The sequence below is a fragment of the Crocodylus siamensis genome, chromosome 2 (assembly GCF_052110815.1).
Source record: "Crocodylus siamensis isolate JL-2025a chromosome 2, ASM5211081v1, whole genome shotgun sequence".
Lineage (NCBI taxonomy): Eukaryota > Metazoa > Chordata > Crocodylia > Crocodylidae > Crocodylus > Crocodylus siamensis.
Genome location: NC_143396.1, coordinates 174,531,091 through 174,553,032, shown reverse-complemented (window position 1 = coordinate 174,553,032; position 21,942 = coordinate 174,531,091).

Genomic DNA, 21,942 nt, shown 5'->3' with positions numbered 1-21,942 from the left:
TCTCCCCCCACAACATCTAGGTGGCAACTGTGCTGGTGTTGGATCTAGAACCCAAGTTGCAGGATTCCTATGCTGATGATATGTTTAATCACATTACTTCCCACATTGCTGGTTTTGCACCCAGCTTATCAAATGATCCAGACAAGTCTATATCCATGCCCTGCTCTCTTCATTATTTACCACTCTTTCAATCTTTGTGTTTTCTGCACACTATAACACTAATGAGTTTATTTTCTTCCAGGTCAATAATAGGTGTTTGTCAAGACCCAAACTCTGCAGGACTTTGGGAGAAACATGCCTGCTCTGCAATGGTTACCCATGAGGTTTTGAGGCTTATCACTGTGAGAGCCTGGGACCTAGCTCCCTGAGGAACCCAGGAAGAGGAAGCCCTAGGGACACATCCCCAAGCACCAGGGAAAAGCAGCTTGGCCTGTTGAGGGCTGGAGGCATTTCCTATGTACCCACAGGAACGGTGGCAATGGCAGTGGAGCAGCAGGAACAGCAAGCTCAGCAGCAGCATGTACTTGCTGCACATAGGTGGGTGCACCAAGGCAGCCAGTATAGCTGGATATCTGGTGCCAGCCAGGGCAGAGAGATGGTGCAGTGTGGAGCCAGCATAGGACAGGAGCAGAGTGTGGGTTGCTCCAGGGGCAAAGTGCCTAGCTGACCCCTCCAACACCAGTAAGGGAAACAGCCTGAAGTCTGAAATCTTGAAGGACCACTTGTCACCTGGTACCCAGGACCATGGAGAGACAGCTCCGATCCCTCCTATGGCAACTGAGATGACTAGGGATCTGGCCACAAAAGGGGCATGTTTCTCTCATAAACATATCCTTTAGTGGCAGTGTGAATGATTGCACTAGGCGAGTCAGCTCAGTGCCCTGGTTATTGGCAAGGCCCAAATGGTTTTTCAGACACTGCTGAGAGATGAGGAGGGGGACTGTAAGAAAGTGAAGGCCACCATACTATACTGCCTAGAGATAACCCCGGCGCATTACTGTTGGCTGTTCTGGGCCAAGAAAAGCAAAGAGGATAGAAGGCCTACGGTGTTGCTACAGCTATTGAGACATAATGAATAAATGACTTAAACCATTGGTGTATGATTGCAAGGGACTCACAAATCAGACTCTCATAGAACAATTCCATAGCAATTTAGAGGAGAATACCCAGGAGTGGGCATAATTGCAATAAAGCTCTGAGACTAGCTGAAGCTTTTGTTTTATCAGAGAATGACTATCCCAGAGAGCAGCTCGCTAAGCACCCACTGGGCTCTGGGGTTAAAGGTGAGGAGAGAAGAAGGGAAGTCAATAGGTGGGGACCTGGAGAAGTCACCTGTTATAAATGTAGCCGAGAGGGACACATTGCCCATGATTGCAGACTTGCTGGTAATGAAAAATGTAAACAGAACACTTCTACCAGAGGCCCCAGGGACAGAACCAAGGAACCTGAAGAGGTGGAGGCAATGGACTGTAATTATGGGGGAAGTGAAGAACCTGTGACTTGGGAGCCACCCATAGTAGCCGCCTTGGTTGATGGAAGACTGTTGAAGGCAGCCTTGGATACCAGGTATACCCAAATCTTCATCTGGCCACATTTGCTTACCCGTCACACAGTTCGGGCTACTCGACCAGTGAAGATGACATCCATGGATGGGGAGTCCCGCTTATATAAACGTCATTCTGTTCCTGTAAATGTCCTTGGGTTCCAGAGCAAGATGGGTGCGGTAGCCCCCCATTTCACCTATGACATGATTATCAGGTGAGACTGGCCACCAATATATGAGATGCTGGAGCTTGTCAAATGAAAGCCTGGGGGACAATGTGATCCCCTACAGGAGGAGGTGTGGCTGAGGGAGGAAGAAGCTGGGCCCTCTGAAGGGTCAGGGGAAGATGTAAACTTAGATGAAATAGCTAGCACAGCCCAAATCTGGGAGGCACAGAATGATGAAGAAGAACTCCAGAGAATTTGCAGAGAAGTAGCCAGAATAGAGGGGGAAGAGATAAGACTGGAGCCACACCAGAGGGAACACCATTATGAGATGAGAAATTGCTTCATCGGATTAAAGGAGGCCAAGGTGGAAGGAAAAGAAGTGGCCCAGTTAATGGTGCCCATGATTTTTCTGGTGGTACTGGTGTGGGTGGCCCATGCAAGTCCCATGGGAGATCACCTGGGAAAGGACAAGATAGAGGCACATATTATGAGGTGGGGGTTTTTGGCCAGGGCTGTACGAGGAAATAGATAAGCAGTGCACAGCCAGTGTAGAATGCCAACTAGTCAGGGATGCTAGGCCACCCAGGATACCGCTACAACGCATGTCGCTGATAGAAACCCCGTTTGAAAGGATAGCAGTGGACATAGTCAGGCTGTTACTCAAGAGTAGTGCCAGGTACCAGTATATCTTAGTCGTAATTGATTATACTATCCAGTACCCTGAGGCAGTCCCTTTGCAGGCAGCAATGGCCACGCATTATGGAGGAGTTACTTAATTGGATATTGAAGGTAGGGATCCCAAAAGAAGTTGTAACAGATCAAGGTACTAATTTTATAGCTAAGGTGTAGCACAACACCTACCTGGTCTTAGGGATCCAACAGTTGTGAGCCTCAGTCTACCACTCCCAGACAAATGGTTTGGTTAGAAAGGTTAAATGGAACCTTACAAGGGATGCTTCATACATGCACCCAGAAGGACCCTCGCAGGTGTGACTTGTTAATTACCCCATCATTATTTGCCATGAGGCATCTACCACAAGCATCCACAAAGTTTTTGCCATTTGAGTTGGTTTACAGGCACAAGCCCAAGGGACTGTTGACACTTCTTAAAGAAGGGTGGGAACAACCCAGCTTGCGTTTGTTGGGGGCCAAAGCCCATTGTAGTGATCTCAGGGCCCATTTTCTGGCCACAAGGCAGGTGGCTTTGAAAAACCTGAGGGACGCTCAGCAGAAGCAAAAGAGAAGTTATGACAGGATGACTAAGGACAGAAAATTCCAGGTCAGGGATAGGGTATTAGTCCTATTGCCAACCACAGCCAGTAAACTGGTGACAAAGTGACAAAGCCCCTTCAAAATAATGAGGTGCATGGGGCTCGTAGATTGAGGTGTTCTAGCCTGGGCATCGACAGGAGCAGCAGATTTTCCATGTAAACTTATTGAAAGCCTGGAGAGAAACTGAGGGTTGTTTGACCGAGGCACAGCTAGAAAGTTTGGAATTTGGTCCTGAAATAAGTATGTACAGTGGGGAAACGCCCATGGAGGAAAAGGTAAAAATTGAAGACAATCTGACAGCTGATCGGAGACAAGATGTAGTCCAGATAATACACGCCTTCTGTGATGTGTTCCAAGAGGAACTGAGGTAGGCCAAGGGAGTGGAGCATCAGATCCACATCCCACCTGGTACAATGGTGTGAGAGCAATGGATACCCATCCCTTATCATTTGTATGGCCTCATAGAGCAGGAACTCTGGAAAATGTGTGACCAAGGGATAATATTAAGAAAGAATAGAACAGGCTACATAATGATGCTTGATCTGTCTCAAAGGTGCTGGCAAATTCCCATGGCCACAAAAGACCAAGCAAAAACTGCTTTTGGGACCCCATGGGGTCTCTATGAATTTCACAGCATGACCTTTGGGCTGCACGGGGCCGCCACCACCTTTCAAAGATTAATAACCGAGTTTTGGCCCCACATATGAGGTACACATCAGCATACATAGACAATATTGTCATGCATACCAGAATTTGGGATCAACGCCTAAGAGCTTTGGAGGCTGTGCTTAAGGAACTGAGGGAAATTGGAATGATGGACAGTCCATGAAAATGTGCAGTGGGAAGAATCGAGACAAAGTACCTGGGATTCCTACTAAGGGATGGAACAATCAAGCCTTTGCCAGACAAAGTCCAGTCCATATGAGACTTTGCACTGCTCAAAACCAAAAAGGAAAAAAGTTCCTTGCTGGATCTAGCTAATTATCATCACCGGTTTGTTTGCAGATTTGGTGGCCCCATTGTCAAATGCTATAAGGGGACATGTGACAGGCCATATAAAACTGAGTCCCAGAATGAGGGCAGCCTTTGCAAACATAAAGTAGGCCTTGTGTCATGATGTGTTAGTACATACCCCTGATTTTGTTAAGCCATTTACCTTGCAGACAGATGCCTCCAATGCTGCACTAGGAGCTGTCCTGACACAGGAGCATGGAGGCGTGGAACATCCCATCACTTCTGCTAGTAGAAAACTTAACAAAGCCAAGACCAGGTACACAACCATTGAAAGGGAATGCCTGGCAATAAAATGGGGCATCAAATATTTCCAGTATTACCTAATGGGGAGAGAGTTCTGCCTTCCAACAGACCATGCCCCCTTGAGATGGCTTTGCAGAACCAAGACGGATAACGCGCATATAATGCAGTGGACATTTATGTTACAGCCCTTTAAGTTTACCATTGATTACAGACCAGGGGATGATAACAAAGTGGCAGACTTCCTGTCAAGATATGGGGAAGACATCAAAGAGGGTAGACATACAGTCACAGAAGGATCAAGCCAAACAAAGATGACAACATGACAGTGGAGATTCAGGTACAGCAAACAGTGGCCTATATGGGGGGATATGTCGGAGCCTGGGAACCAGCTCCCTGAGGAAGCTGGGAAGGGGACCCCCCAGAGACCCATTCCTGAGCACTGTGGAAAAGCACCATGGCCTGATGAGGGCTGGAGCCATTTCCTACATACCCATAGGAATAGCAACAGCAGCCGGCATGGCAGCAGCCCTGCTTTGGAAGCATGTGCTTGCTGGACACAGGCGGGCACACTAAAGCAGCCAGTATAGCCAGATGTCTGGTGCTGGTTAGGGGAGAGAGACAGCACAGCATGGAGCCAGTGCAGGAGAGGACTGTGGGTTGTTCCAGGGGCAAAGTGCCTGGCTAACCCTTCCAACACCAGTGAGGGAAACAGCCTAAGCAAACTCAGAGAAGCAATGAGCACCTGGTGCCCAGGACCATGGAGAAACAGCTGCAATCCCTCCGTGGCAACTGAGATAGCTGGGGATCCAGCCATAGTGGGTAAAAGGGGCATCAGCAATCCTTTAGTGGCTGCATGAAGGAAGGACGCCTGGAGGAGTGGGTCCGCAGGGCCTGTATTTGAATTAATGAGCCAGCAGGGGCGCAACTGACTTCATTACCATTTAATTGATTGAACAGCGGGGAGCACTAACTGCCTGGTGGGACTAAGTTAATGAATTGCCAGCAGAACTGATAAGGTTGACCGAAAGACCAGGTTCAATGATCCAAAGGCAAAAGTTCTTTTTCTTTTTTTTTCTTCTCTGTTTTGTGTGTGTGTGTGTGTGTGTACAAAGGAGGACTATTATTCATTTAGCAAAGTATTGATGTAAGCCAGACCAGTGGTTCTGAGTTCAGGATCCTGGAAATTAAAACCCGGACTGAGAGACCATGCCTGTGGTCCAACCCCAGCATCAAGCATTTGGGCATTTTTCTTTCCTTTTTTTTTTTTGTTCCTAAAACCAACTCCAAGGCCTTAAACATCTGGTTGGTGCATGGAGGAGGTGAAGGGGAGGTAGGAGCCCCACAAAGAGGCATCCACAGAACCCCACACCGAGTCCTGTTACAGTGAGGAAACTTCTGCATACTTAATAAAACCAAGACATGGTGGGTGAGACCAGGGTGTGGCTCAGAAGCATGGGGACATACCACAGCCAAGCTGTTGACCTATACGCCCAGGTCTGTAGGGGGCTCAGGGTTTTGAGTCTGGTGATACCAGACCTACCTCTGGCACTAGGTACAATCATTTACCCAGTTTTATTCCATCTAATGGGTACCATGTTGATTTTTCATGTCATTTTTGTGTTATCAGACTAAATGCTGTGCAGAAATCTTCATAGCAACATTTTTTTGGTTACCTTTAGCAGCTAAATTTGTAATCCAGTCAAAAAAGATAGCAACTTTATATTCCACGGATCCAATTTCCATAGTGATTGACATTTGCTATATTCCTTCCTTTAATTGCATCCCTTATCAGCCATTCTACTCGTGTCCCTGATTTCAATGTCAGGTTGACAGGCTTGTAATTATCCTAGTCATCTTCTTTAGTTTGCTTTCTGTTCTCTGAAACTTCCCCTGCCTTCCAATACTCAGTGAAAATCAACAGTAACGCTCCTCAACCAGCACACTATTACTTATCCAGACCAGTTTATTTTAAAAATGCCTAGTTTAGGGAGCTTATGTTTAACATCCTCCTTAAGTATTCCTAGAACTGAAAGTATTCTATCATCCTGTCCTATAAGTATATCATCTGGCTTTTTTCTCAAATACAGTGTAGAGCAGTGATTTTCAATGAGGGTCATGTGAGATCTTTTGAAGGGTGCTGTGAGGTTTGAGGAGACACACACAGATCAAAATGGCCTACACTGGGATACAGGCAGACAAGGCTCTCTCACATAGCCTGTTCAGGAGCTTAGGGACCAGCCACGTCACCTCATATGAAAAAAACCAAACTAAAGTGTGACCAAACAAACACATCACCAAGGGCACAAATACATGTACCAGACATGCTACTTAGTTAATTGGGCTAATTTATTAATTGAGTCTGCTGGAGCATCCTAATTAGCATGCCTCTGTGTCACATGTATTCAGCATCCCCACACCTTGGTTAAAGTGCCCCATTGCCATTTTGAAGCACGGGACACTGAATACACCTGATACTATGGACACTTTAATTAGAACAGCTCTCGGAGCCTCTCCAATTAAAGTGCCCCCCCTCCCCTCCACCACAGAGCATGTGTAAAGATGCCCCAGGTCCCTCTATTGCCATCACAGTCTGTAACTGTACCTTCCAAAACTTTCTTTTTTACTGTTTTTGCTCATTGACACATCCTATCCATTCTTTGGGGGTTTTTTATATTTACTGTTCTGTTTTAATATGTTAAACTAGGAAGTCTGTGTGCTCAGTTCCCAGTAAGTTCTGATGAGAATTAGGTAAATAAATCTCTTATGTAGGTTTGCAGAGCATGTCCTCACTTTCAGACTCTCTATTGTCACTCCATATGGATTGTTAAGGTGAGATTAAGAGGAACTTGTTTTCAAGCAGATAATGGGAATCTAAACAGTTGGGTTGTGCGAAGCTTCAGTTCCTGATTTGATTTGGTGGAGATTTGGCCTGATTTGGTGGTGGAATCTCCAAATCTGAATCGAATCAGAGGACCCTTTAATCTCCCTGCAACCGGCGGGCCTCAAACATGAGGTCTTGCGCTACTTGCCCTCTGGCGTATGGGCCTGCTGGCCGCTTCATCCCTGGAATTGTCTATTCTGGATTGATCTTAACGGTAGTCTCCGCCCCTCTTTCCTGCCATGACTTTGCTGGAACCTTCAGTGGAGAGGCCGGCTACTTCAGCTTATGCGGGGTTGGGACTCTCAGGGGCGATGGTCTTCTGCAAGGCTCCGCCCTCCCCTACACCTCACCCTAAGACCCAGCCACGCCGCGTTGCTAGTGATCCTGGTGCCAACCCTTGCCTTACGATGCCCAGGTGTGGCAGGTTGCGAGCCTGTGTGGCTTGTCCTGCCTCTCACTCCAGCCAGAAAAGGGGACCCTTCTAGGGGGCCTCCCCCGTCCCTCAAACTGTAGGTCCCTTAAGCACACAAAAGAAAAATACTACCCATATCTCCCGGGTTAAAAAAACCCAAAATATGGACCCCTCATCCTGGAGAAAATCCTCTCCTTCTGTAGTGTCCTCTGCAGTACCCCAATAGCTGGGTGCAGCGTTTCCCTAAAAGGCAGCTGGGGACACTCCCCGATCCTCGGGCTTTCCTCTTTGCTCAGTCCCTTGTTGGATTCTTCTGCCGGGCAGAATCCAGGACTCTGCAGCCTCTCTTGCTGCTAGTACTCAGGGTCCCTGTGGCAGGGGGAAGGAACTCTGGGATGCTCCCCTGACCCGTTCTGGTCCCACCTGGTTTGTTGGGTCTTCTTCTGCTCCCCTCTCTTCAGGGAGGTTTGAACTGTCTGGTTCAGCTTCCTGATCCTTCTGCCCGGCTTGGCTGCCACTCACTCGGTTGTCCGCCGCCTCTCCTGAGGCGTTCTCCTTCCCTCCATCTGGGAATGAGTTCCAGCCTGGAGGCTGGCTGCTAGCTTCTCCCTTGCCTCTGGGTGAGGCCTCGGGATCCTCTCCTCTTCCCGCTGGTCTCCAGCTGCCCTCCTTCTCCTCTTCCCTCAGGGCATTCTTTATCACCCCGTGCCGACTCTGACTATTATTGATCACAGCTGGCTGCAGTTTTAAAAAGACACAGCTAATCAGCTGCATGGGTCCCACCACTGCTTCTGACATTCTCGCATCGTTGGCTGCAGGTAAGGAACTCATTGTTTTCTTTCTTCCCTTCTCTCTCTCCCCTGCCTTATTTCAGGTCCTGGGGCACCCCTTTTCCCCTTTGGGGCCATATTTTGTACCATCCCCCTGCGACTCTCCGAATCAAATTGGAACCCTCCAAATCTAGGTATCAGGGGCATGTGAATGCTGCACTGCTGGGTCCCCCTGAGGCTGATCACTGAGCAGGGGAGGTGCAGGGGGACCCTCAGTGCGCACCCTGGCAGACCCAAAAGTGGACCAGAAGTACTTCTGGTCCACTTCTGGGTCCACTGCTGAGCATGGGTAGGCCCCCCCACACTCCTGTGGGATGCTCCATGCACCCCAGCATCACAGCAATCACAAGCTGTGCTGGTACCTCGAAGTACATAGAAAAAACTTCTAAAACTGTGTCCACGTCCAAATCACTGATTCTCCAAATCAGCATCAAATCTTGAGGTTTGGTTTGGCTGAATCGAATCAGGGACAGTGATCCGAATCAACAAATCGAATCATTGTCCCTGATTCGGGCTGAATCTAAATCGAATAGGGCCTTGTAGCAGGGCACTAGGGTGCCTGCTGCTGGTAATGGTAACAGGGGCTTAGCTGCCACTCAATAGGGCAGCACAGATGTGTATTGCTAAAGCAACTGATTGTGTCAGCTGACTGCCAGGGGGCAGGGCCTGGCCTTCATAAACAGAGAAGGCTGAGGCCAGAGGCAGTTCCCCTCTGGCAGCTTAAGGAGCAAGAGCTCTGCTAGAGTGGGCAGGGCAGTGTTGTGCACCAGCGTGTGGATACAGGGTGGAGAGGACCCTGACAGGGATGAGAGAAGGTTAGCCAGGTTGGCTTAAGATTTACGTTGTAGCCAAGGGGCTTTGAGTTTCTGTTTCAGGTTGTTGTGATTATTAGACCGGAGGACTGGGCGAGGCTGTAGGGGTGGAGGAGGCCTCAAGGGAGCTCCCCGGTAGAGGGGGAGTTTCTAGCACCACAGAGGGTGCCGCGTAGTGGGGTGTCCCAACCCCAGCCCAGTGGGGGTGATATCGGGATGAGCCCCAATTGGGAAGAGCCCCAGTGGGGCATAGGCCCGAGAAGGCGGGGCTGGGGGCCAGGTGAGGCTAAGGCTGCCTGAGCCCCAACCTTGGGAAGCCTAAGTTGGGCATAGAAGGCCCCAGTGTGGGCGGGCATGCGAGAGGCGCGAGCAAGGGCCCCGGTGTGGGCAGGGGAGCGCGTGAGGCGTGAGCATCTTGGAGCAGGCCCTGGGAGAGGGCGTGTATATTAGACATTGAGTAGGCCCTGGGAGAGGGCGCGTATATTGGACATTGGGCAGGCCCAGTGGGGCACTGCCTGCGAAGGGGAAGCCCCGAAGGGGGCAAGCCCAGTGGAAGTCCCTGGAGAGAAGGGTGAGTCTACTAGGAAGCCTGAAGAGAGAGAGCGGGCTGCTTAGGACAGTCACAGAGACAGACCGGTGAGGGCTGGCACAGGGAGTAGCCCTGGAATCGTGGTAAAGCAAGACCGGCCCCGTGCCAAGGGGGCAAGAAGGCAGCCTCCCATTGATAATATAAGATCAAAGATGTGGCGGGCGAGATAGAGGGTGCGTTCAGGACCCAGACTTGGCATGGTGGGCAAGGGCGCTAGGGGAGGTCACGGCACCCCTAGGGACCGTCCTACCACAGGCCTGCTTTGCACACCCCTACAAGGCAGGCTGCATACTTTGAGAAGGGGAGATAGTAGTGAGTAGGCTGACAGGAAGTTACACGATCCATTCTACCTAGCCAATCTCAATGCTGAGACATTCCCATGGATACCTCCATTTCATCCCTCTTTAACCATAGAGGACATTTTAGGTATGTGTCATTGGGAAGGGTGTGATGCTATCCTAAGTGGTCACAGCTTTTCTTCTAAACCTGTTAAATGATGATGTTTTACAGTATTGCTAAATTCCAACCTTGAGCTGGCTGTGTTTCAGTGGAAGGTGAAGTGATTGTGATGCAAGTGATTACATAGGGCTCCTATACACATGCAGGGCGCCTGCTCCAACACACTAGAAGTCCAGTGCGTCCGAGTCAAGTCTGCTGCAGTGTGGAAATAAACACATTCCAGCAGACTCTAGCATCGTGTGTATCAGCGTCCCTGCCCTGAAAAATGCTGGCAGGGCACTTTGAACTAAAGCTCATTCAATAAGCTTTAGTTCAAAGTGTCCCACCACCATTTTTCATCACAGGAACACTGATACACGTGATGCTCAGGCACTTTTAATTAGCATAGCTCGCTTATTAAAGCACCCTCCCCCCCCCCCCACACACACACTCCTGGAGCACATATAGAAATGTCATAGTGATTATGTGTGTCTGTCCTCATATGAACATCTTCACGTTCATGTTTAATGTGCATGTAACATGTGTAACAGCAGATTTCTGCATCCTATTTCCTAAATTTGACTTTCAGTTCAGTCACTATTTTCAGACATCCTAGCTATTCTTTTTTGTCTTTTTATATTTAATGTTCTGTTTTAATATGTTTGGCCAGGTATATATAAGTATAACAATTGGTATGGAGTGATAATAAAGACTCTGAAAGTGAGGACATGGTCTGCAAACCTACATTCAGATACCTAATTCCCATCAGAACTTATTGGGAACTGAGCACCCAGACTTCCTACTTTAATATATTAAAACAGAACATTAAATATAAAAAGACAAAAAAAGAATGGATAGGATGTGTCAGTGAAATGGATATATAGATATAGATATAGATAGATGTACCTGAATTTGACTTTCAGCTCAATGACTTCTTTCAAGTGTGTGCGTGTTTGTCAAATTTGGGAAACAGGATGCAGAAAAAATCCATATGTGAAAGTCATTAAACAAAACTTTGAGTTTCCCAAAATGTTTTATGCTTGACCCTTATGGCTTATGTGTGTACAGCTGCAAGAATCTTCGTCTTGAAGGTGGCCTTATATACTGTGTAGGCAGGTGAAGTTCTAACAACGTCCATCTGTGCAAGTCCATCTGTGAATAGGTGCAATCCTATCAAAGTATTCGCTGTGAGGGGTTCCAGTGTATTGTTGTATTAATAATCAATTTAGCAAAAGTCCTTGTTTATAGACTGTAGTTGGGAGGATGTGATAAATATGTTTATGGGATGGGATAAGTATTTAGCAAAGAGGTCATCCCCCCCACATAATTTACAAGGGCAGTAAAAGCTCAGGAAATTGGCTGCAATCATATCTTGGAGCACCAAAATCTTTGTAATTTCTGGAGGGCATGGCTTCTACTAGCCTCATTCTAAAACCTTTTGTTGCAGAGAACTGCCCTGGGTCTCATTTTCCCAAAAAGCAGCAGAAACTGCTAGACTGCTCATGTGCTCTGCAGTGCTACACAGCTGCCTCTGAAATGAGAGGTGTGTGATGCAGAAGTTTCCTGCATCCCTAACCGCAGACATGTCAGCCACCGAGGTAATTGCCTGTGGTAAGGGTCAGCAGATAATTTAAGAAAGGATTTTCCCCCCCCTATTGAGTGCAGTGGAAACCTGTTTAGCACAGGCACTTTGGCCCCCGGAGCAGAAGCTAATACTATTGTCTGCTTGGGACTAGAGAAAAACAGTTGCACCTGTGTTCCTCAGCCAGGTGACTCATTGTTAATTTCCTTCACCTCCTATCATATTATCTGAGGTTGTTGCTGTAGAGTTTCTTCATCCCAAATTTTTTGCAATCCCTCATAATTCTGCTTCTGTAATATTAAGGGCATGGTGAGGTCTAAACGTGCTGCCAAACTGAAGCATCTCTGTATAGTTGTAATGGGGTGGAAATATTTTGGGCTGCCTCCTTGTTCTGGATAGCTGACCGTGAGAAAGATGAAAGAAATCTGTGCTGAGTACTAGAAGGGATGTGGGTAATGGCATTTGGAACACACATGGTGGCCATGTACACATATTTAAGGGTAATGGCAAAGATATATAGGTGGGGGCATTACAGGAAATAATAGACCAAGAGCTACTATTGGATATCTTGTGGATTTTGCTGAGATTTTGTTGTAATTGCTAACTGGTGGCCAGAGACTAGATCTGACTCAAGCATTCAACAGGGCCACCCACCTGGTGGTTAGAGGCACAATTTGCATGTAGCTGTAGCAAATCCTTTAGCTAGGGCTCATGGGAACTGCAGATGTAGTTCCTGCAGAGGTAGTTCTTACTACTGAGGTAGAAAGTGTTCTCCTGATCCTACATTTACCTGCAGGTGCTCAGTACAAAGATGCTATGTCATAAGGAATAAACTGTCTCCTAGGTTCTATATAATGTAAGTAACAAATAATCTTTTGTTGGGGGGTGGTAAAGATAATGGAATGAGTTTGTGTAAATACAAGGGCAAAGCCAACTTTGAAAAGCTGTTGTCTCTAGTGGAAGCAGGGTTAGCCCAACATTGAACAATGCTGAAATTCCCACCCAGAAAATGCTGGCATCAGAATAATCACTTAAGTAAGAAACTGGCAGTGAACCACAGTGCAGAGCAAATCTTGAGTTACTTGGATCAAATGAGGTTAAGCATCAAGAAAAAGATCCTAATGCAAGCACTGATCAGACTTGTGCATGCGGCAGGTTTCCAAACAGGGTACAGATGTCCACAACATGCACACCATTTTAAATCCAGTTTAAATAGCATGTGTCCAGGCATTCAAGACCATTTAAAATGGTTTAAACTTCATGCAATGTTTCAGAAGTATACCTGAATAATCAGGTATTATTTTGAACCGATTCAGAGTCATGCATGGACACCAAGTTTTCCATGACTAGCATCTGGACTGTCCTCCAGTGGGCACTTGGGCATCCCCTAATGCACCACTCCTGCTCCAGCCCCCCACTGTAACTAGTTACTCTGGTACTTCTAGCTGCGCAGGTGGGTGGTGAGGGTACCCCCTTCTTTGAGGAACAATTAACCATGGATGATGAATAAGTGAGCTCACTTTGGCAGATAATACCATAGAAGGGCCATTAATTTCATTAAGTGCCCATTGGGTATTTGTTCAGCTTTCTTTCACAATTGAAAAGTGTTAACTATTAAAGGTGCCTGCACTTACCAACCTCACTGTGTGTGGAGGGCTTGAATTGAGATTAAGTGGCTTTCTAGGGAAAGTGTTTTTAAAGCTGCAGCCTAACACAGAAACCTTGGGCGTCCTCTGGAATACCTAGCCCCCTGGGAACATAGAATCAAGGGTCCAGGCAGGGTACTCCCCAGCCCTGTCCAGCCAATGGAGATGTTCCTCCCCCACTAGGGAAATCCTGAGTAAATTAAGGGCTCATCACTACAAGGCATGCTTGGCTGGGTATTTGCCCCCATCTCCTGGTGGTGGTTTAACAGCACTGTGCAGCCTTAAAGGTAACCCTTGGGAGTGGATCTGTAAGCAGGACAACAATTTTGAACTGGATCCCAGCCATTAATATTCTCAGAATGGTTCAATGTTTTGTGCCTCTGCATAGGAACCTGCTGGCAACAAACCTGGGGATCCTTCAGTTTTATTGGGGAATTTTAACAATTTATTGACAGTCAGGCCTGGAAATGAAAAGTATGGACATAAATAATAATCTTGAAGGAAGGGAAAGGGTTATTCTGCATTCTGGGATAAGTTGTTTTTGCAGTAGGGAATTTTTCTTATTTCATCTGAACTGGTGAAGCTATTCTCACACATGGCCTAACAGAACAATGATCCCTTGTATTCACACCAGCTAGCCTGGTAGTGTAAGCCTTTTACTTGTAAGCAGGGCTGGATCCAGAAAAGGTGTGGCTGCACCCCGTTTTGGATTAGATTGCACCATGGGATCCTTCTAGGACCCTTTTTTAGCCCTCAAAGTGAAAATCCCACTCATCTGCCTGCCAGTGTTGCTTTTCCCGCTCTTGGGGGTGGGGGAAGCAGCAGAGCTGGGTTTTTTTTTCTGCCCTATCTGGACTGCATGTGTACTGGACTCAGATGGGGTTGGGTAAAGTGGCCATAGGAACAGATAGGAGGGATCCCTTTCCCTGTGCCTGCTCCCAAGGGAAGGGGCAGGGAGGGGGAACTACTCTCCCAACCTCCTATTGCCACTGCCCCCATTCCTAGATGAGCCCAGCCCCAGCATAGCTCTGCTCAGCTGCGAAGGGCAGGAACAGCTTTGGTACTTCCCCCATCCCAGAACAGCAGGGAAAGCAACAGTGGCAGGCAGGGTAAGGGAAGGAATGGAGGATTTTTACTTGCTTTATGGATTTTAAAAAGTCCCTGGAGGCTCCTGAGGGTGGTCTGTTCATCTTGGTGAGGTTGAAGGAGACTGGAAGCTAGGGGTGCAGCAACCCTTGCGAGGTGGGGTGCTGCTCCTGCACCTGTCTTTGGGAAACCCTGGATTTACCCCTGCATGTAGGTCCCTTGTTTCTCTGCTTTAATGAGGAACTTGCAAGAAGGCAGTGGTGCGCATAACATTTCTGCATGAGAGCTGATGTTTGCATTACAACAAGGGTTTTGGGGGGGAGAAAATGCCCTTTCCTAAACCTGAAGGATCCCAGGTTTGATACCAGCAGGTTCCTACACAGGTCCAAAAGCCATAGGGGGACAATGGTAGACTGTCTTGAAACATGTTTTTCCCCAGAACATTAATCTAGTTTGGGAAGACGCTAAGTGCAGTATGGCATTTAGGCTAAAACAGAGGATGGGTTTATCTTGGGGCTGATTGTCCCAGACTGACTCATCAGAACAAGTGTGAGACAGTCATTTATAGTCAAAACAGGCCTGGGACACATGCAGCTTGAATGACCCCCAATTGTCCCAGGGAAAAAGTGTTATCTTGGTTTTTCACAGGTACTTTGCAGATGTTGTGTTACCTAAGGGTCTCCTGGTACATATTCTGGGATCCCATGGACAATTAGCTCATTGCCCCACTTCAAGTATCTGAATAACCTTTTTTTCCCTGGGACAATTGTAGCTCTTTGAATTAATTGTCACTTTCACCAGGAACAACCTATGTGTGTGTAAAGGACTGGGCTGTTCATTTGACTGAATCATTCAGTAAGTCAGAACCACTACATATGCGTTTTTATCCCAAGGCTAAAAAAAGAGCACTGGATTTCCCCCAGACAGAGCCTTTAATTCTGGAATCCTACCAGCCATTGTTCCTCCCTGAGTGCCTGCAAAGTACCCGTGAACAGTTGCAATAACACTTTTTCCCCAAAGGGAGAGAGTGTGTGTTTGGTGGGTCAGCTAATTTGAACTAATTGCCTTTCAAGCTGTGTGTGAAACAGTCTGTCTCAGCCCTGTCCCATCCAGGGCAATTAGACCAGGGATAAAACCTGACATATATTTTTTAAAAATGACCTCGGCTTTGGAGTAGGATTTAAGGGTCAGAATCTGGTTTCTGCCCCTGGTACTCCTCTGGCAGGATAGAGGGACCACTACAGCCTGCAGGAGAATTCCCCTCTTACAGAAGCTGCATAAGAGTGAAGAGGAATATGGCCCCAGCTGCTCCCCCTCACAACACATCACTTCCTCCCCTGGAGTTCGGGCATGCCAGTTCAGAAGGGCTCTGAAATGGGATATGCAGGCAGCAAGGAGTACAACGGGGAATTTGGGCAATGGTCCACAACCACAACCTGTGACCCAGTCTTGTTGGGTTATGTCTTTAAATTTAGCACATCACTGTGCTTGCCTGGCCTGTCAGTGGCATCTTTGCCAATGGGGATAAGGCCACTGACATTCTGAAACCCTAAACAAAAAAAAAAGCTTTGCTTGAAAACAGCCTGAGGAGCAGAATTGTCTACCCCAGCCTGCAGCTCCCTTTAGTCTGGTCAAGTACAGGGCAGGCAGTAACAGAAAGTATAGAGCTCTTTGCTGCATGGGTATCCCTTTGAGTCTGAGATAACTTGTTTAAAGATAGCTCAGGCATTTGTATCCTATGTTGCTGTATGCACTGTGGGCACAGCCAAGAGCTGACCCCTTTCACTGTGAAATAACTGAAATGCTTCATGAAGGAGGGCAAGCAAAGTTGGCTCCACTCTTCAGCTGGGAAAACTGATGCACAGAGTCAAGTGACTTGCCCAGGGTCTCACAACAAGGTGGTGGCAGAGCTGGGGACAGAACAGTTTTCCTGGCTGGGACTTGTAACAGGGAACCCAGACTCAGGGTATGAATTACAGGGAAGTTTGGGGAGGGGAGGAGGAAGGGCTGAGCCCCCCCTTAAGAGACAAGAGCATGGGCAACTGGTGCCTCCTTAGTTGGGGGGGCATGTGCCTCCCAGCAGCCAGTCAGTGACTGGAGTGGGGTTCCCCTGTGGCCAATCTTGCTGAGTGGGGGAGGTCCCCTGCAGCTGATCTTGATGAGATTGGGGGGTCTCCCCACGGCCATCAGCAACAGGGGAAAAAGCCTCCCCTACCCCCCCCCCCAGCCAATCACGAGGCAGCCAATCGCTGCAGCTGCTTCTGAGAGCACCACTCACTGGCTTGCACTTGCAGAGGGGGAACTGATGCTCCTGCCTGCCCCCCTCCCTGTCGCCTAAGCAGCACGGCCAGTCAGAGGGTGCACTGGTGCTCTCGGGGGGGCATGTGCACCCCTGTGGACCCCCTACACATCACCACTGGATGACAGCCCCCCTGTAAGACTTGAAAATCATAATCTGAAAGGTCTCCAGTTTTATTAGGGACTTGTGATGGGCAGCCCAATTTATTTTTGCAGACATTCCCAAGAGTCAAAGTGTAATTTGGATCCTGCCCAAACCCTGTTACTCAGGCACAATGGCAGGGGAGGAGAGGGGACTATAACAGGGAGCCAGGGATCTCCTGTCACCTTAAGGGACAGCAAAGGCTAAGCCAGCTGTGTAGGGCCACAGTAGCAAGAGTGCAGTCTGGCTCTTAATTAGGAGGGGAAAACCCTGTGTGTGGCTAGGGAAAAGCCACATGACAGAAAGAGGGAGGGCTTCCTAGCATATAAACCCAGGGCTTGAGTCATAGCAGGCAGGCTGGCCCTGCAGGCTCTCGCAGGGAAGCCGATTGTGGGCAGCAGTGCCCAGGGATACCTCAACTACCCACAAGGGTGAGAGCAGACCCAGTCCTGGGAGTCATAGGTTGTGAGATTATGTTGACAAACAGCAGGATGGATGAACCTTGTGAAAGCAGTTTGTGGATATTTCAGTTGTAGTGGCATATGTCTATTTTATATTTGTTGAACAACCAGAGGACTGGAAGTGGCTGTAGGGGTGGAGGAGGCTACAAGCTGAGTACCTGGTAGGCATCTTTTGCTGCGAGGCTGAAGTCCGAAAAGCCTGAAAAGGGCTTGAGTTGCTGGACCCAGGCTAAGGGGCATCAGCTAGAGGAAACAAGGCTGACACCAAACAGGCTAAAGCCTGGACAAAGGGGCAGAAAGAGGGACTTTGGGGGTTGGGGTCTGAACTCCAAGCCAAGTGGGTCAGGGGGAACCTGTGGAGTAGAAAAAAGGGGCTAGAGAACACCAACAGCTCACCTGCTTCTAAGGGCAGCATCGCCTCTTCGTTATCATTATCAAGGCATTGCAGGAGACAACTCGGGGAAGACCCTAAGAGGTGGGAGCAAAGGCTGGCCAGGACTAAGGCAACTAGCAGGTGGTGCCACAGCAGTCCTAGAGTATGTTCTGTCACAGGTTTGGTGACAAATCTTGATCAAAAGAGCATATGCTGGAACCTGGGTGTTAAGTTAAATGATTTTTTTGCACGAAAAACTATGGCAAATGTTGATTTGTTTTCCTACTGAAAAATGAGACTAGAAATATTTAGGTTGAGAAATTAAATGCTTTGATTTAGAAATGTTTGGATACCTCATGCCTCTATTGTCCCCCACAGGCCAAGTTCCCCAGTCAGACTACATTTTCCACCATGTGACATGACCAGGAGCTCCTGTGTTGCACTGCCATCCTTCTCTAAGGCGCAGCTGTGGTACACTGTGGGAGACTTACTCCAGTTAGGAAGCCTGGCCTGTAAGAGAATCGAAGTATGAGGCATCTGAGCTACAACTTCTGTTAGCTACCATAGCAGTGTTTCCAAATTAAGCCATTTCAGTTTTCAGCTAAAATATTTTGCAATTTGACTTTTTTTTTTTCTGGAGGAACCCTCCTCCCGAACTCTTCTGTGGAAAACTTTAGACAAAACAGTTTTTTGTTCTTGTTATCACTATATTCTGTGGAGTAAAATTGCATTTTCCATGCGCATGACATCTGGATTTGCTTGCCATATCCATCCTATAGCCGAAGTTTACCTACTCTTCCTTTGAGAGCCTGCTATGGAGTACTCCCCTGTAGCTCACAGCATGGTGATACAGACATGTAGATGTGTATATAGTGTCTTCTGTTTTTTGTGCCTCTGCTGTCTACAAAAATCTTCTAATTTACTTGTTGCTAGTGAAGGACAGCTGAAGATTTGCCCCAAAAAATGACAAGTGGAGGGATACAAGATTTACTGGGCCTTGGTGCAGCTGTGTAGTCAATACTGGAGTCTTATCTGAACTATCCAGTCTCCCTAACTTTGCAGAACTGGGCCTGAAATATCACAAACCCAGACTTTCTTACAGGATTTTGGCATATTGACTTGTGGGGCACATCTACCAGGAAATTAAGTAAAAATGAAACCAAATGAGGAGGACAGGAAGTAGACCTGTGGAAAACTTTGGCAGTTGTTTCATCTCGGAGGTGTTTTGGCCTGTTTTGACCCCGAAACACTGAATTTGAAATGAAATGGAAGGCTCCAAAACTAAATGAAACCATCTGAAACATTTTGGAGCTGGGCTTGCAGGGAAATGGAAACTAAGGGGGGGTGGGGAGAGGAGTGCTCTGATATTGACATCTGTAGCTGGCCAGTGATCTGCAATCTGCCCCTGAGGTCCCTTCCAATCCCAGTGCTCTGGGGAGGGATGCCATCCTGCTATCATCCTGCATGCAGATCTGGGTGCCTATGACACCACCAGTCTTCCCAGGGCTGCATGTAGGCTGTGCCAAGCACCGGTCCCAGTCGGTAGCAGCAACCTGCTGTCATCCCGTGCACAAATCCAGGGGCCTGCACCCCTTGGGAGGAGTCTGACACAGCCCCCCAGCTCTCCCGGGGGGTGTCAGCCCCCAGATCTGCATGTGGGATGACAGCACGCTGCTGCCTGCAAGTGACACGCGTTTTGCTTTGAACAGTTTAAGGTGCAGTTTCACAGAAACCCCTGCACCTATCTCCTTGTACTGTAGCAGGCTTCATGCCCTCAGAAGGGGCTACCATCTCTGCAATTTTCATCTGAATCAGGCAAGAAATGACAAAGTTCTAGGCATTTTAGTGATACTCCATTATAGCCTATGGCCGAATCACCAAAACAGTGTTGAAACTCCGAAACGGATTCAGCCGAGTCGAAACAGAACAATGCTCTGAAACACTGAAATGAATCACTGTCCCTTGTTGGGGAAATTGGCCAGCTACTGTGTAGCACCCATACACTGAAGGGTGTGCTCATACACTGAGGAGCACTGGCTATATCCCATCTCTGGGCTCATTCCTAGCCATGATCAATTAGGCGGAGAATGAGGGAGTGTCGGCAAGATGATTTATTGCTCTGCAGAGGGGTGCTCAATGCCCAAAGATAAAAAGCTCCCCCGATCCAAGTTCGATAGTACTTTTTATGTTAACAGGTCATACATATGCAAATATAAGTATACATAGGCATAAGGCATATATGCACACACATCTTTGGGGAATTTCCACAAGTCTGGGGTCCTTCTACGTGCTGTTGCTGGGTTACAGAATGCGGAACAGAGCAAACTTAAGCCGGCTGAAGTTGGTTTGGTGGTCTCCAAACTTACTGTCAATCAAGGGGGAGGTTTTCAAGCTTCTGGTTTTAAAAGGTTATCTCCTGCTTCCCTTTTTTATTTATGGTTGTTTTTCTTACACCCTCTGAAATGGCCAAATCCAAAACTGAATTGAAACTCAGTCGTTTCACACAGCCCTAATAGGAGGAAAGTCTTTTTGACGGTTCTTTGCAGACCAAGATATTAGGAAGGTAACTGCCCTCAGCGGTTGCAGGCCTACTGGTGACTAATCAGTCCAATTACAGAGAAGCAAATCCTGCTGCAATGGTTACACATGTATGGCTGATTGCTGCTAGATGAGGGTGTATTTTCCTTCTCCTCCTTGTCTCTCTGATGCTGGCTCTGTGCCATGAACGACGCATGTCCCCAGAGGCCGGGGTGGGGTGGGGTACAGTGATTGCCGACAGGCGGTGGCAGCAGTGCTAGGGGTGTGATGGTTGTGGCAAGCAGGGAGCTCCTGCAGGCATCTGTGAAGGTGTTGGGGGCAGGGGCAGGAGGGGGACCATCTGCAGACACCGCTGGTGGCAGTGGCCAGTGGCAATTGGCAACTGCCCACAGGTGTTGGTGGTGCTTCTCTCAGGGGGTGCACCGCCAGTCTCAGGATGTACACGTGCACCCAAGTATGCTCCCTACACGTCACCAATGCTCTGCACTGACATTCAAAGAGGGATGTTGCCTTTTTGATTTGGAGCCACCAGGCATTACGATCTGCAGCCTGTTTCCCAGAGTTTGTGGTCAATACCGCAGACAGAAAAGGACCTCTTCAGGGTGTCCTTGAAGCACTTACATGGAGCCCCTCTGTCCATAGGCAGAAAGAGAAAAAATTATTTGGGTGGGCTGAGTGTGTGTGAGTGTGCACATGCATACGCCCCCACCCCCCAGCAGGTAAGTCTGTGAGGGTAGGGGTGGGGGGATGGGAAAGGGCTGTTGGTGGGGCAGATCAAGGCCCCCTGCAGTAAGGGAGGGAGTGGGGCAGGGGCAAGGGCAGTGGTGAATGAGGCCCCAGCCGGGCAGAGTGGTAGGACAATTAGAGCCCAGGGAGCTGATTCAGGGGCACTGTGTGTGTGGGGGGGGGGCCTGGGGGGGTTGGTCTTGTTTCTGTGCGCATGCCAGTAGAGGTCTGGGGGGCACATGCCTCCCCTGCCAATCTGTGTGCAGGGCAGAGGCAGCTGCCACTGCGTGCTGGGCTTTGCACCTCACTGCCTCATGAACCATGCAGCGCTATGTGCATCCCACTGCTGGACATGCAGGGGGCATGGTGCAGCCCAGCAGTGGGACTCGTGTGGCATTACAGTGCTCCCAGGGCAGCTGCAGCAGCGCACAGGGCCCAGCACACAGCAGCAGCTGAGTCCACCCCATGCACAGATTGGATGCTCAGAGGGCACATGCCCCCCTGCCAGGGTGCACACAGTGGCAGGACTTCCCAACACCTAGCCTGGCTGGGGGCCCAATTGCCCCTGCCCCACTTCCACTTTACAGCAGGGGCCTCGATCTGCCCCTCTCCCGCCCCTTTCCCCTCACAGAATCAATTGGTACTTGCTTGCTGTACTGGGCGGCCAGTGATCCACACACTGGGCTGCGATCCTGGCTGCATACGCACGCATCCCCACCCCTGCTGCAGCCACCCAGAGCCCATGGCCAGGCTGTCTTGGGGACTGAGCCCTGTTAACCCCAGCTTTCTACTTCCTATGCCTCTGTCATGTTTCCCAGTCATCACTTGCCTGTATAGCATAGCCTTTGGTAGGCAGTTGCCATCCATCCAGGCCACATGGCCCACCCAC